The 15,501-nt window shown below is 43.7% G+C and overlaps 1 protein-coding gene across 3 annotated transcripts in view; it reads left to right on the top strand.

Annotated features, from left to right (window-relative positions):
• The window catches only part of ARHGEF9 (Cdc42 guanine nucleotide exchange factor 9), a 279,050-nt gene that overhangs the window by 11,704 nt on the left and 251,845 nt on the right, over positions 1-15,501 (top strand). Inside the window, exon 1 of one of the 3 annotated variants that reach the window (XM_081897309.1) lies at positions 15,093-15,237. The exons of 1 other annotated variant lie outside the window; for it this stretch is intronic. The gene's annotated coding sequence lies outside the window, so the exon portion shown is untranslated. Of the gene's footprint in view, positions 1-15,092; positions 15,238-15,501 lie in introns of those variants that run through there. One more of the 3 variants, XM_081897312.1, reaches the window with a different exon arrangement.

Raw genomic sequence — 15,501 nt, 5'->3', positions numbered from 1 at the left:
GCTCAGATTAAAGAGCTTTCCATCTGTTTGATATATGATTTCTACTCTGGTGGGGAGTTTCCCTTCAACAAAGTGTAGGATCATGGCAATGAAAATAATGAATAGAATTTGGGCGATAACACAACCCTGTTTTAACACCTGATTCCACTGTGAAAGGTTCACTTTGAGAGCCATTGTTATCTGCGATTGTTGCTGTCATATTATCATGGAAGAGCCGAATAATGTTCACAAATTCATCTGGGCAGCCAATTTTCAGAAGGACAGTCCATGGGGCATTATGATTTACAGTGTCAAAGGTCAATAAACGCCATATAAAAGGGTTGGTTTTGCTCTTGGCATTTTTCTTGAAGCTGTCAAGCTGTGAAAATCATGTCCACTGTCCTCCTAACAGGGGTGCCTAAACTTTTTTCAGTGAGGGGCAGATTTGATGAAGTGAACATGCGTGAGGGCTGACCAAAGTTGTTGAGCTTTTTTAAGGATTTCCCCCCATGATATATACTGCCACAAGGGCTGGATTAAATCGGTGGGTCAGATTAGGACCCCAAAACAGACTTTGGACATGCCTGCCCTAGAAGGTCTAAAACCATTTTGGGATTCAGGAAGGGTAGCCTTGGGAATTGTTATGAGACGGTTTGCTAAGATACCTGTGTCAGGGACTGGGCAGAGGACGAATAGTGGAGACCGCCTCCAGGGAGGACAAAGACAGTATAGATTTGCAACAGGGGTTTGAGGGAGGTCGCAGCTCAGAGGCAGATGAGGGGAAAAGTTGGGAAATCATGGGAGAGCCAGAGCAGCTGGCTGAAGCGTTGTCATTAGAAAGCATTCCAGACCCTCCATCTTCCAGAACCCAGCAAGCCTCAGAAGTAGGAGAGCAAAGAGCCCAAAGACAGAGGGCACGTAGCAGCACCCATAGAGGAGATAATGAGAATGAGGAATGAGGAAGTAGGAGAGATGAGGGGTGGAGGTTCACTTGGGACAATGCCATTATCCAAGAGGCTGGATAGCCTCTCTCTATAAAGATTGAAATAAAAAAAGAATGTAAGAAACTTTTCATTGTCTTTATACTTTCCTGGGCAACCACCTGGGAGCTGCTGACAGCATCCTGATACCTTACAAGAATTTTGCCAGCCCCAGCTAATAAAGAGATGCCTCGATAGTTTCCACAATCCATTCTATCACCTTTTTAAAAGAGATTGATAATTTTGGTATCCTTAAAGTCAGGTGGGATCTTCTCTCTCTCCCAAATTTTTCTGATGAACTTGAGAAGTTGTTGTTTAAGTTCAATTCCACCCACTTTGAAGACTTCGGCAGATATCCCATCAGGTCAGCTGGCTTTATTATTCTTCATTTGGTAAATAGCAGTACACAACTCTCCCAGATTTGGAGATACTGCAAGCTCATCTCTAATTTGTTTATGTGGAATTTGTGATAGGACCTCAGCAGCTACAGGGGAGTTGCCATTAAGGAGATGCTGGTAATGTTCTTTCCAGTGCAGTGCAATAGCTTCATTATCTTTTAGAAGTGTGGTACTGTCTGTTGAGCGTAGGGGGCACATGCCATTATTTATTGGCCCATAGATTGTCTTTGTGGCTTTAAATAAACTCTGTCCATCATGAGCGTCCAGCTAGTGTCCCCCAGGTGTTTTTTTTAGTTCTCTGGTTCTTCTTTGAACCTTAGCCTTAGCGTTGGTATAGGTTTTTTTCTTAGTAGCATATTTTCTTTCTCTTTGCCAGATCTGAAAGGTCTTCCTTTTCCTGTCAATAATGTGTTCAATCTCACTGTCATTCTCATCAAACCAATCCTGCTATTTCTTGGTTTGATACCCAATAGTTTGTTCACAGGCTACAATAATGGATGTTTTTAGCTTGGTCCAGTGTTCCTTTCATGTTATCAGGGAACGCTGAAAGCAGATGGTCCTTAAGAGTCATTTGGAAGCAATCCCGCTTAATGGGATCTTGAAGGGCTTGAGTGTTCATTTTGCACCTTGGTTTCCTTCCTTGAAGCCTGTGTTGAGGTATAATCTTGATAGCCATTGTGGAGCGTATTAATCAGTGATCTGTCCAGCAGTCATTGGCACTTATCATAGTTCTGGTAAGGAGCACATCATGGCAGTCTTCAGCTTGGAAAATTACATGGACTAAGGGTGCCTCCATGATGTTTTAAATTTATTTTTGTTGTTGAAAGAATGTGTTAGTAACAAGGTTATGCGCTGCACATATAGTCAAAAGTAAGATTCCATTCTGGTTACTGTTTCCAATTCCTTCTTTCCCAATATTCCCAGGCCACAGATCGAAATCTCGCCCAACTCTTGCATTAAAATCACCCAGGAGGATAATTTTATCATGCACCAAGCTCTTAGAATAGTAGCCTGTTGGTTTTTGGTGAGTTTTATTTGAAGGGTTGAAAGTTGCTCATTAATGCCAGTAGGGACTCCTGACAAGAGCATAACAAGATCGTTTTTCATAGCAATCTGTGTTATCCAACAAAGTCCATATATTCCATGTTCTAAAGTTCACTTGTCTTTTACGACTGCTGGATGGTGACCCCACTGGGCATAGTAATCCAGTCAGGGAAAAAAGAAGGCAGACTATATTTAGGGAACCCTTATCTATCCCTTCTCCCTTTTTGGGGTGAGCAGAGTGGATCCTAAATAGGGCTGCTTAGTCATGGATACAGCTGTCGAGCTGCTCAACTGTCTCATTCCTTGAGTCTAGAGTGACTGAATCTGTATCCACTGCCCATGTGCTGGTTTATGACTAGGGGCTTCTAGATTTCACGGTTCTGCCCCCGTTACCATTTGCTGATCACCATGGGACGTGGGTGGCACTGTGGGTTAAACCACAGAGCCTAGGACTTGCTGATCAGAAGGTTGGTGGTTCGAATCCCCGCGACGGGGTGAGCTCCCGTTGCTCGGTCCTTGCTCCTGCCAACCTAGCAGTTCGAAAGCATGTCAAAGTGCAAGTAGATAAATAGGTACCGCTCTGGCGGGAAGGTAAACGGTGTTTCCGTGCGCTGCTCTGGTTTGCCAGAAGCGGCTTAGTCATGCTGGCCACATGACCTCCGGAAGCTGTACGCCAGCTCCCTCGGCCAATAAACCGAGATGAGCGCCACAACCCCAGAGTTGGCCACGACTGGACGTAATGGTCAGGGCTCCCTTTACTTTTACCTTTACGGGACTTTTTTGGGTTTGGAATGGGTTTTTGGAAGACACCTGTGAGTGAATTTGTTTTATGTGTGTAGAGCAGCGCATGCTGACCAACGCACAGTCTTCACAGTAAGGCTCTATTCCGATGGCATTAGTATCACGATGACGGGTAGATTCTTATCTGATGTAGCCTTCATCTGCCTTCACAGCTGCTGTAACATACTACTTGTTATCTTTTGCTTGTTTTGCTGTTGAGGACTTCTTGGATCGTTCTTTGTCTTACTTGCCTTACTTGCCATGCTGGCTGGGGCCGATGGGAATTGGAATCCAACGATATCTGGAGGGCCACTGGTTTCCCACTGCTGCATCAAATAATGGTTTGACATGTCTTGGAAGTGGTAGTTGTGGGTAAGATTTTGACTCTAATTGTAGAGACAATCAATCCCGTAGCGGGTCAGACCCGAACTCACGGAGCAGTCCTGCCTCGGAGCTTGAGGCAAGGACCGCCATTAACGCTGGCGCCGACCGGAAGTCCTAATCCCTCATATACCAATGATTTCCTTGAATGATGGTCAGCATTGTATTACCTATACAGACCCACCCAAAAATCACACAGTTCAATATTTAATTCATCATGACAAGAAAATATACATTTCTTAGTTACAAGCACTGGCAATGGTAAGGAGAAAAAGCAGTATCTTCCACATGTGTTGTGCTCTTGAAGGGAGCGTTGTTGTGGTACAGAGAGTCAGTGGATCTTGCCCAAACCTCTCCCACCTTCACACAAAATCTGGAACTGAAACTGAACAATAGAAAAGGACACTCAGTGATGGATGATGTGGTTAATGTAATGTTCAGGAAACTGCCTTCCTTACTTAGTCAGATCACTGGTACATTTTGCTTGGTGTTGTCTAAGCCAGTAGTTCCCAAGCTTTTTGGGGGCATTGTGTTCTTGGTTCCATAAACTCATCCTCAGTGTCCCCTACTTGATAAAAAGTATTGTTCTAAATAACATTCAAAATAGTAACAATTAATCATAGTTTTATTCAAAATCCAGTTTAAAATATTTAGTTTAATTCAACAAAATTGATGAACTTGATCCAGTGATACCAGCTTTTCGAAATCTGGTAGTCATTTACACCTTCAGTCACCCCTGCCATTCCTTACCTCTTAGTGCCCCCCCCCCCGGTAATCCCACTGCCCCCAGGAAGTGGTACCACCCACTTTGGGAACCGCTAGTTTTAAATGACTGGCAATGGCTCTCCGGGATTTCAGACAAGGAACTTTCCTTTCTCTGTATGCGGATGCTGAGGACTGAAACTGAAACTTTCTGCATGCAAAACAGGTCCTCTGCCACTGAGTCATGGCTCTTCCCTATGAGTCTTTGTATAGGTGATGCACCATATGGGAACACCCTCCTCATATCAGCATTTTCCACGGACTGTAAAAACAACAGGAGTTGTCTTCCTAACCCATTATTAATACAGGGTTGGATCTTGGTGGAGTTAGTTGAACTTAGTTCCTGCTTTAGTTACAGGTAGGTAGCCGTGTTGGTCTGCAATAGTCGAAACAAAATAAAAAAATTCCTTCCAGTAGCACCTTAGAGACCAACTAAGTTTGTTATTGGTATGAGCTGTTGTGTGCAGATACACTGAAACTCAGAAGATCGGTGGGAATGGGTGATTGGCGTGGTAAACCTGTTGATGTGGTAAACCTGCTGATGTCTATTCAAACTAGGTCTCTCCGTGGTTTTAAGTTTGGTAATAAGTTTGGTAATAAGTTGCTGAATTGCAACGTATTACCAAACTTAAAACCACGGAGAGACCTAGTCTGAATAGAGACATTGGATTCTTATCTCATTATACATGATAAAGATATTTTTAGCCATCTCACCCCTTGCTTTTTCCTGTAAGACCAATTGCAGTCGTTAACAGTCGTCAACAGGTTTACCACACCTATCAGCCAATCACCCATTCCCACCACCCTTCTGAGTAATACCCCTCCCCACCCTTTTACTATATATAAGGGTCTGGTGAGTTCTGTTTCAGTGTTTCTGAAGAAGTGTGCATGCATATGAAAGTGCATACCAATAACAAACTTAGTTGGTCTCTAAGGTGCTACTGGAAGGAATTTTTTTAGTTCGTGCTGAAATCAGTGGTATGTAAGTAGGTAGAGTCATGATTAACTTGTCCTCGTTGATTTTGATGGGACTTTTGTTTGTCTGGATCCAACCCCCAGTATTTATGGCTAAGTGTAATATGGTGCATAATAGCATAGGCAAGTCTTGGGACCAAGTTGGCGGGTGAGCTGAGTGGATTTATGGAGAATCTGACATGTGTATAAACCAGCCAAATTGCAATGCTTTTCTGTCAAAAGCTACAAAATATGCAGGTGAAGTGCAAGTTGTTCACAAAGGAAGGCACTGTAGATATTGAGCCTGAGACTCTGGTAGCTGTGCCAAGTCATCATTCTCCCCTGTGCTAGGTGTAGAGAACACAGAGTGATACTGCAACTACTACCCAGTAACAATCAGGTGACATGAGCATCCAATAGGCTCCCATCTTGACCTATAAAGCTCCTTCCTTAGCCTTCATTCTTCAGTGTGGCCAGGGCCACTGAAAAATAAAACACTGTGACCTTCCCCAATATGTGGCTATCCAGATATTGTTGGACTCCAAGTCCCATCAACTCCAGCCACCATGGCCAATCATCAGGGGTTATGGGGGTTGAAGTCCAGCAGCATTTGGAGGTCAACAGGTTGGGGAAGCTAATATAGTGGATTTTACGTACAAGGGGGTCTTCATATCTCTCTCTCTCTCTCTCTCTCTCTCTCTCTCTCTCTCTCTCTCTCTTAAAAAATATATCCCTGACTACATGACAACAACCTATAAAGTTACAGAATGTTGATAGCAGTTGAGCCTAGAGACTGATAGGCCACTGTTGTGTCCTTCAGACATTGCTGGATCCTAATTCCAATCAACCCTAGCCAGCATATAATGGGAGTGTAGTCCAGCAATATCTGGAAGGCATAAAGAAATTAAGTCATAGGAGCCAACTCCTTAGGGGCCAAGGTCCAATCACAACCACCCCTAAGATATTTAAGGGGTCCCCCCAGTTAATGGGCTTTGCCATTCAAATCATGTGCATGTGCTGTGTAATGTTATCGATTATGCAGGGAGGGCTTACCTGGGTCCCCCAATATTTTATTCAAGTTGGCACGCCTGTGTGGAATGGAGAAGGAGCTAATATGCTGTATGTGGAGCTGCCATCGAATATGAATTGGACACTTCAGTTGGTTCAAAATGCAGTGGCCATTTCTTCTGAGAAACGAAAGCAAGTGAAATAGTCATGGCTTGTGAGGGAAGGAAACTTTACATTCTGCTTTAGCTTTTATAAATGTGAATTACTGTCACAATGGTTTGGGGAGGGGACAGAAGTATGCTTTTGAAATAGATCTATGCCTTTCCCCTATGCAAGTTAATGGCAAGATCTCTCTCAGGGAGAAGAGGCTGTCCCTCCAAAAATCTGTGGGGGAAGGGCAGAAGCCCACCCCCAAAGAAGGAGTGGCAGGTGAGGTTCCCACATGCTCAAGCTGCTACTGCTACCACCTAGTGGCAGGAGCTTATTTCACCCCATTCTCAGGCTTGCTTTTTTTTTTTAAAAAAAAAAAAGGTTGGAGAGGATAGGAATCAGTACTGATGATAGCTCAGGCTGCTGTTGCCATTTAGTTCCTTTGCCTCATGCTGGGGCTTGTTTATTTCATGCCTTTCAGCCCTTCCAGATGTTCTTTTAATTGTTCATCCATTATTATTGGCGCCCACGGTGGTATTGGGGCAGTCCTGCTTTAAGAACTTATAAAAGAACATAAAAAGAGCCCTGCAGCTGGATCAGCCCAGTGGCCTATTTAGTCCTGCATCCTGTACTCAGTGGCCAGCCAGATGCTAATTGTGAGAAATCTGGAAGCAAGACCCAAGCACAAGATCACCCTCCTCTCCTGTGGTTTTCAGCAACTGGTATTCAGAAGCATTGCTGCCTCTGACAGTGGAGGCAGAGCATAGCTATCATCACCAGTAGTTTACAGGTTTGCACCTGTAAACATTTTGAAGTGTACAGTGGTATCTCAGGTTACAGACGCTTCTGGTTACAGACGCTATAGGTTATTGACTCCGCTAACCCAGAAATAGTACCTCGGGTTAAGAACTTTGCTTCAGGATGAGAACAGAAATCGCTTGGCGGTAGCGCGGCGGCAGTGGGAGGCCCCATTAGCTAAAGTGGTGCTTCAGGTTAAGAGCCGTTTCAGGTTAGGAATGGACCTCCGGAATGAATTAAATTCTTAAGCTGAGGTACCACTGTACTTACTGTTTTGTTTCTAATAGGTGCATGCCTCAGGATCTGCTGAAATCCTGTAACTTTCATGCCACAAATGTTCTGGCATTTCTTCTCACTCACCATACCTCACTTTTGAGAAAAATGCTATAACAGAACAACAATTAAAGTGGAATTATGTGTGGATGGCCCAGTATAAATCTACTACTATTGCACTGTAGAATACACACACACAAAAACACCTTTCTGGAAGGGGGTATTCTGGATTCCCTTCTGCAGAGCAGATTTTCTGTAACAAAACTACAAGGGGTAACCCCCTTCTAACACTACAGTTTAATTCAGCACACACACGCCCTGGTTAATATGAAAACAAATTTAAAGGGAATGAAAATCCGATGATCAGCCTGGGTCTAATAAAAGCTGTGGATTGAAAAAAGAAGCATAAAACATTCAAATGAGCCTTTTCTGCCCCCTTTTTATGATAGCCTTTGTGTTTAAAATTGTAAGTGATATTTTACTTCTCAGAAAGGCACTTATGTTGATGTTTCATAAAATCTGCATGTTCATTTAAATTTAACTGACCATGAGGCAGATAACTACCAGGCAACTGCCAAAAAGAACTGCACTTCTTGCAGATGCTGTCCTGATTTGCAAAACTCATCAGGTGAAACTCACAGCATTGTAACACATAAATGTGTGCAGATAAAACTGCTCTTAAAGGTTGAGATGGTGCAGCCCCTAAAACAGAAGCTGAGATTGCCAACAGCACCCCCTGGGGTGTGCAGGGGACCTATTCTGTCTCTTTACCAGATGTTTAATCTACCAGAATATGCTTCTGATGCTTTTTAATGGCATGGAGATCAGCAGAATATTACAGGCTAATTAATGCCAATCAAAATACTTAGGAGGGATATAATAATAATAATAATAATAATAATAATAATAATAATAATAATTAATAATTTATTATTTATACCCCGCCCATCTAACTGGGCTTCCCCAGCCACTCTGGGTGGCTTCCAACAAAATATTAAAATACAGCAATCCATCAAATATTAAAAGCTTCCCTAAACAGGGCTGCCTTCAGATGTCTTTTAAAAGTCTGGTAGTTGTTTTTCTCTTTGACATCTAGTGGGAGGGCGTTCCACAGGGTGGGTGCCACTACTGAGAAGTAGTGGTCCAGTATATCTGAAGGAGCGTCTCCACACCCATTGTTCTACCCAGATACTGAGGTCCAGCGCCGAGGGCCTTCTGGCGGTTCCCTCACTGCGAGAAGCAAAGTTACAGGGAACCAGGCAGAGGGCCTTCTCGGTAGTGGCTCCTGCCCTGTGGAACGCCCTCCCATCAGATATCAAAGAAATAAAGAACTATCGGACTTTTAGAAGACATCTGAAGGCAGCCCTGTTTAGGGAAGTTTTTAATGTGTGGCATTTTAATGTATTTTAAATCTTTGTTGGAAGTCGCCCAGAGCGGTGGGGGAGACCCAGCCAGATGGGAGGGGGTATAAATAATTTATTATTGTTATTATTATTATTATTATTATTACTACTACTACTACTACTACTACTACTATACGTATTACTTGGCTGGAGAACTGCATTGCAAAATTTCAAAGAGCGGTTGTGTGTCAGTTCATGTATTATTTCAGAAACTATGGATTAGGCACATTTGCCATTAAATGTGAGCCGAGTCAAACTGATCTGCTTACCCTCCATCATTCCTCAGAAAATAGGGACATAATTATCTATATCAGTAGAATGTTCCTATTTCCTCCCATTCCTAGTGCCAGGAGGAGGGAATGGTAATCAGGGGCGTAGCCATGACTACGGAGGCCATGGCCCTGGGCACATTTTTGAGAGGGGGTACGACCAAGTGGCCCCCCACATGCTTACTCATTGGAACCTGCCTTTGGCGTTCAAGGCAGCTGTCAAAGCATGCCTCAGCTCCACTGTCAGGTCAAGTCTGGCCTGTGGGCAGAGTGGAGGAGAGGCAGCGGCAGCAGTGTTGCCACCCCTCTCCTGCACTGGGCTGTTGATCACTCCCACATCCATGCTCCTGAAATTATGTCAGCAGACTTTGGCAACATACCAAAACTGAACTGACAAATGAGCCCCCAAAATGAGACGTGTATGTATGTCTGTGTGTGAGAAAGGGATGTTGGTATGGCTTTGGATTAGATAACAGATTCTTCAGGGATGTAGAATCTAAACATGGTAGGAGATAGGAGTGAGCTGGAAGCTGCAATCCTATACACATTATCCTATAAAACAACAGGCCTCACTATTTGCAACATTTAACTATTACGTTTTATGTTAAATAATAGGCATGCATGGGAAACTGTGGCACAGGAAAGAGAGATTTAAGCTTCTTTTCTCAGCTGTGGTCTCCCTGCACCCATGCAGCCAAGCAATTAGCTTTAGGAGAAAACTCCCATTGGTGTAAATGAAAGGTGTTTTTCCTAATGCTAATTGCTATGTGTGTGAACTTCGTGGAAATTGTGGCTGGGAATGGAAACCTTCGATTTATAATCTTGCTTGTGGTATCTATTTTTAAAAAGCAAACCTACATGATTCCTAATGACATTATTAATGTCACAGTGGGACTTACTTCAGAGTAAGGACTAGACCGCATACATGCCTTTCTGCGCACACAGGGCTGGATTAACCTTTAAGCAAAATAAGCACAAGCTTAGGGCATCAAAGGAATGGGGGAGTGGGGCATCACAGAAATTTACCATTGCTGGATTTTTAACATTAATGTTTATAAATTGCTCAGCTGAGCATTCATTTTCTCAGTTGAAGTATATTAAAAATCCCAACAGAACAACTATGCAACAAGGCAGGCTGGATGCCTTATCTCTACTGAGTATAGAAGCAGATCTGTTACAGAAGATTGGTTTTTTGAGGATCTGATCAAAGACTTTGCAATTAGAAAATGTAGGAGAAAATTTTTCAAATATAAGTAAAGTGGAAATATACAAAAATAAACATTATTGTCCATCTTACTATAGGTTTTGTTTCATTTCAAAAATTGAAATTTTATTTTATGGTTTATGATTGTTTATATTTTGAATTAGATATATTTGGGGCACCAAAATCTTTTAAGTGTTTTGGGCCTCTAAAGATCTTAATCTGGCCCTGTGCATGCATGTGCAATTGTGCATGGCTAGTGGAGTGGATAGTAGATAGTAGATAGTTCAGGCAGACAGTAGATAGTAGATAGTTCAGGCGGAACAGGGCATTGGCTCAGTATGGTTCAGATAGCCTCAGGTCAGATCAGGTCATTCCACAGGAGATGCGTTGGCAAAGCAATCTGCAGTAGGATTGCATACTCCGCTCACTAGGTTGTGAGCCAGTGGCTCAATCCTGCTGCCTACGGGGATTTGCAGTCACCAGCTGGTGAACAGAGGGTCCAGTCCTGCTGGCTGCAGTGTGGCAGTGAGAGGAGGAAGGAGATCTTGATTAAACATGGGTCTGGGAGGAGGCAGGGGAAATCCCCCGCCCCAAATCAATTTCGGCTCTAGAAATTGGATTGAGGAGCATGCATAGCCCTAATGGATGGAGATAGAGATAGAGAGAGAGAGCGCGCGAGAGCGAGAGAGAGCTATTGTTCTACATCAGCCTTCCCCGAACTGATGACCAGATATTTTGGACTTCAATTAGCCCTAGCTAGCACTGCCCTGCCAGCTGTGGCTATCGTAGTTCAAAACATCTGGAAGGTACAAGGTTAGGGAAGCCTCTCCTGTTTGGTGGTGTATGTGCCTCCCTCAAGCTTCCTATTCATTAAGCTAGAGGACCAAGTTCATTATAGCTAAAATGAACAGATTATATATAATAAGCACCACCCCAGCATTTCTGGCTAAGGGCTTCAGTGCAGCACCAGACTGGAAGAGTAGGTATCTCCTGTGTGGACATGCCCAAACTAAGTGCACCTCCCTTACCAAATGCGACATCTCCATTTCTTCTGTAAGAAGAGCCTTGCTGGATCAGGCCAACAGCATCTTGTACCCACAGTGGGCAAACAGATGCCCATGGGAAGCCCATAAGCAGGATCTGAGCACAACAGCACTCTCCCTTTCTGTGGTTTTCCAGCAACTGGTATGCAGAAGCATACTACCTCTGGCAGTGGAAGCAGACGGTAATCGCTATATCCTCAATGAATTTGTCAAATCCACTTTTAATGTCATCCAATTTGGTGGCCATCACTGCCTCCCACAGAAGTGAATTCCATAGTTTAACTAGGCGCTGTGTGAAGAAGTACTTTCTTTTGTCTGTCCATCTTTCCTAAGGGCACACTGAGGTAAGTAGGTGTTTATGAGACTGGTATGCGTATGGGGTACTACCACTTCGGTTATAGGCAAAAGCTCAGTGTTTTAAATCATGGCAGCAGTGACGGGGCATGGGGTGGAGGGGAGCTTCATTTGTGGATTTTTGCCATGCAAAAGCATGAGCCTCTGCCCTCTAAGAGGAAAAAAGAAACAGCAACCTTGGCAGCTCTTGAGTAAGACTTTTATTCACTTGCACAATCCATTTAAACTTGAGCACATCCGATTCCTGCTAAATTCAGAGAGTGGTGAACATATACTTAATTATTCCATTGACACCCATGGGGTGTGTTTTAGATTGCACCCATGCAATATGCAAAAAACGGGGAAGAAGGATGACGCTACTCTGCACAACAGGGACTTGGAACTTGTACTGTCTTGGTGCTGTTGGGCTTCAGATCCCATTATCTCTGATCATTAGTCAAGCTGGGGTTGGTGGAAGCTGGAGTCAATAATGTCTAGAGGATGGTAGGTTTTGTCAGATGTTCCTGTGTATCACTCATACTCCTTATGTAGCAAAAACAGTGCCACTCACACAGAAAGAGGAGGTATTAGCAGGCTCAAGAAAATCCCAATGTTTGCAGAAAGTTTTTTTTAAAACCAATCAGCATATGCAAGTTTGTGCCCTGTAGGCTTGGGATTCCTCCAGCTAGCAATGCCTCTGAAAGACAGCATACAGAAAGTGTAGTGTAATGGTCAGAGTTTTAAAATAGGACCTGGGGGACCATGGTTTGAATTCCCACTCAGTCACGAAGCTCACTGGGTGACCTTGGGCCAGTCATATTCTCTCAGCCTAACCTACCTAAGTGGATTGTGGTGATGATAAAATGGAGAGGAGGAAAACAATATGAAGGAAAACCTTCAGCTCCTTGGAGGAAAAGGTGGTATATAAATAGGAGAATAAGAAAGAAATAACTTTTCCAAGATGGAAGCAACCACTTTCTAACTTTCTCTGATAGCCATCAGCTTTCATATGCTGTGAAATCAGCATATGAGTCCAGTGCCCCATGGCTCATTTTTAAAGTTTTGTTTTGGTTATCTGGACTTATTAGCAGGAATGATAGACCTTGGGGGACAGGGAGACATACTTAAATGATGTATTTGTTTTATTAAAACTTATATACCACTTGATTGTAAAAATATCCCTCAAAGAAGTTTACCAAAAGAGTTAAAAACAATTACCAAAAGAGTTTAAAACAAATATAAAATGTACTCAAAATGCAATCAAAATAATTAAAAAAAAATTTTTAACATTTTAAATGTTAACATTCTACATATATTTTTAGCAGGTGCTAAAAAGAGTACACTGAAATATAAATAGGCAGGGAGTTCCAAAAGATGCCTGCATGCCACATATTTGTCATCTACAAAAGCTTGTGTCATAATACATTTTTTTATTCTTTATTCTGCTACAATACTCTTTCTTGCATTTTCACTCTATCAAGAGTGGTCCAAATCATGGGGAGAGGTTCATAGCTCAGTGGCAGTGCATCTGCCTTGCAGGCAGATGGTCCCAGGTTCATTCCCCAGCATCTCCAGGTAGGGCTGGGAATGAAACCCCTGAAGAACTGCTTTCAGTCTGTGTTGACAGTTCTGAGTCAGACAGGCCAATGACTCTGATTCAGTACAAGTCAGCTTCCTATGTTTCTATACATCAGGGGAAGATAACTTTTGGTGCTCTTTATTTTGCTGGACTCCAACTCCCACCAGTCCCCAGCCCCCATATTCAATGGTCAGGGATGATGGGTGTTGTAGTCCAACAACTTTTCCCCTAACCCTGTTAAGCATTAAGAGGGGTGGAAGGAAGACACCAACAATAGTAGCATGGCAATTGAAAATGATGGACTATGCAGAAATGGCAAAACTTACAGAAAAGGTCAGAGACAATTACAGTGAGAAATTTAAAAAAGAATGGGAGGCATTTATTGTATATGTACAAAAATATTGTAAACAAGTAGAAACATTGGCAGGCTTTGACTAAACACTTGCAAGCAATTAAAATAAGAAAAAGTTTATGGAAGGAAATTTGAACTGAAACTATTCTATGTAGTATATTCAATGAACCAGGAAAGGAAATGGAAGGAAGTCAGGAGGTTATAGAGAACCTCCAAAAAGATGTTTTAATTTTTTTTATTTTAGTTCTTATAGTCCATGTTGGATATTTTGTATTTCTCTTTTTTTAATGGAAAATAATTGTTGAATTTGAAATTGTAAAACCAGTAAAAAATTATTTACAAAAAAAAAAAAGTTTCACAGGGCTTACGGTACTTTAAAGTTAATGCATGCCAGGGATTGGACAGGAATGGTTTCTGAGCAGACATGGCAGATGTTTATAGGATTACCCTCAAGGTGTCTGATGCCAGAAAGGTCCCCACCCACCTGCTTACCTCACTCTACATAGAAGACTAGTCAGAGACAGGAAGCCAGACCTCCTCTTCTCCTCTCCCCCTGCTTATTTCCAGAAAGTTGAATAAGGTGGAAGGAAATTGTGTGAACCAGGGCCTGGGAGACTGGGGTTCAAATCTCCACTCAACCATGAAGCTTACTAGTAACACTGGGCCACGCACTGTCCCTCAGGCAAAACAGCCTAACATGTTGTTATGAAGATAAAATGGAGAGCGCCACCTTGAGCTCCTAGAAGTCATAAGTGTAGTACTATTTTTTTTTTTTAAAAAAAACAACCTTAAAAGAAGCCTGTCAAGCGATCCCAGTGGCAGGAAGAAGGGGTGGGAAGTTTCTCAACAGCCAGCGAGTAGCAGCTGTGAGGCCAGACTGTGTTGCTTTCCGACGGGAACCCCGGGACAACCGGCTGCCTCTGAGGAACCAGCCTTACAGATTAAGGCTTCCCGCGTTCTCAAATTCACACGCATGTGCCCCCCCTCCCGACTCGTGTGAATCTTTGCGGGTAGCGGCGGCAGCGGCAATTGCTCCACGCTTCTTGCTCGACGTGTCTCCGCAAGCCCAGAGCAGCCTCTTTCGCTCTCCGGTTTCTCCCGCAACTTCAATGCGTATTGCGCGTCAGTTTGGCCTGGGGAAAAACGCGTGACAAGGAAAAGGAGGTGGAGAAAAATAATAGTACTTTTTTTAAAAAAAAAGTTAAAGCACGTTTTGCAAAGCAGTGAAAAGTAGATTCGGCTAGGAGAAGGAGGAAGGGTGTGTAGCTGTCTGTGTTGGTGTTCGGGTTGCGGAAACTGCCCTCTGTATTCGGATTCTTTTTTGGAGCGGCGGGGAGAGAACAGCCGCGCTTTGGAAACGGAGGAAATTCCCTCCGCTACGAGGCGGCGGCGGCAACAGCGGCGGCGGCGAAACCAGACGGCCGCTGCGGGGACGCCGCTAGAGCCTGCTTCTCTGGAATGAGGAATCAGCTGGCGCCTTCCTTGACACCAGCCTCGGCAGGCCGCGCCAGAACCGCGTGCGGAGGAGCCGCGCAAAACTTGACAAGGTAAAACCACACGGGGAACTTCGAGTCGTTGCTAGCTCCAGACTTCGTGGACGTATGGTGCGAGGGGGCAACGCGCATTGCTTCCCATCATGCGAAATGCTGCGAGGCAGACCAGTTCTTTTTGGCCCCTGCAGACTCGGGGGCCGTGAACGTCTGCCCCGAAGTCCTGCCCTGGTGGAGCCGCGGAGGGAGCGGGAGGGCTTCGCTTTCTCTTGGTCGTCTGAAGGGGTGGGTTACCTCTAGACTTTGAAAAGAACAGTTAAT

Source organism: Podarcis melisellensis, assembly GCF_964234715.1.
Source record: "Podarcis melisellensis genome assembly, chromosome: Z".
Lineage (NCBI taxonomy): Eukaryota > Metazoa > Chordata > Lepidosauria > Squamata > Lacertidae > Podarcis > Podarcis melisellensis.
The sequence above is the reverse complement of the archived record's forward strand: the minus strand, read 5'-3'. Positions and strand labels throughout refer to the sequence as shown.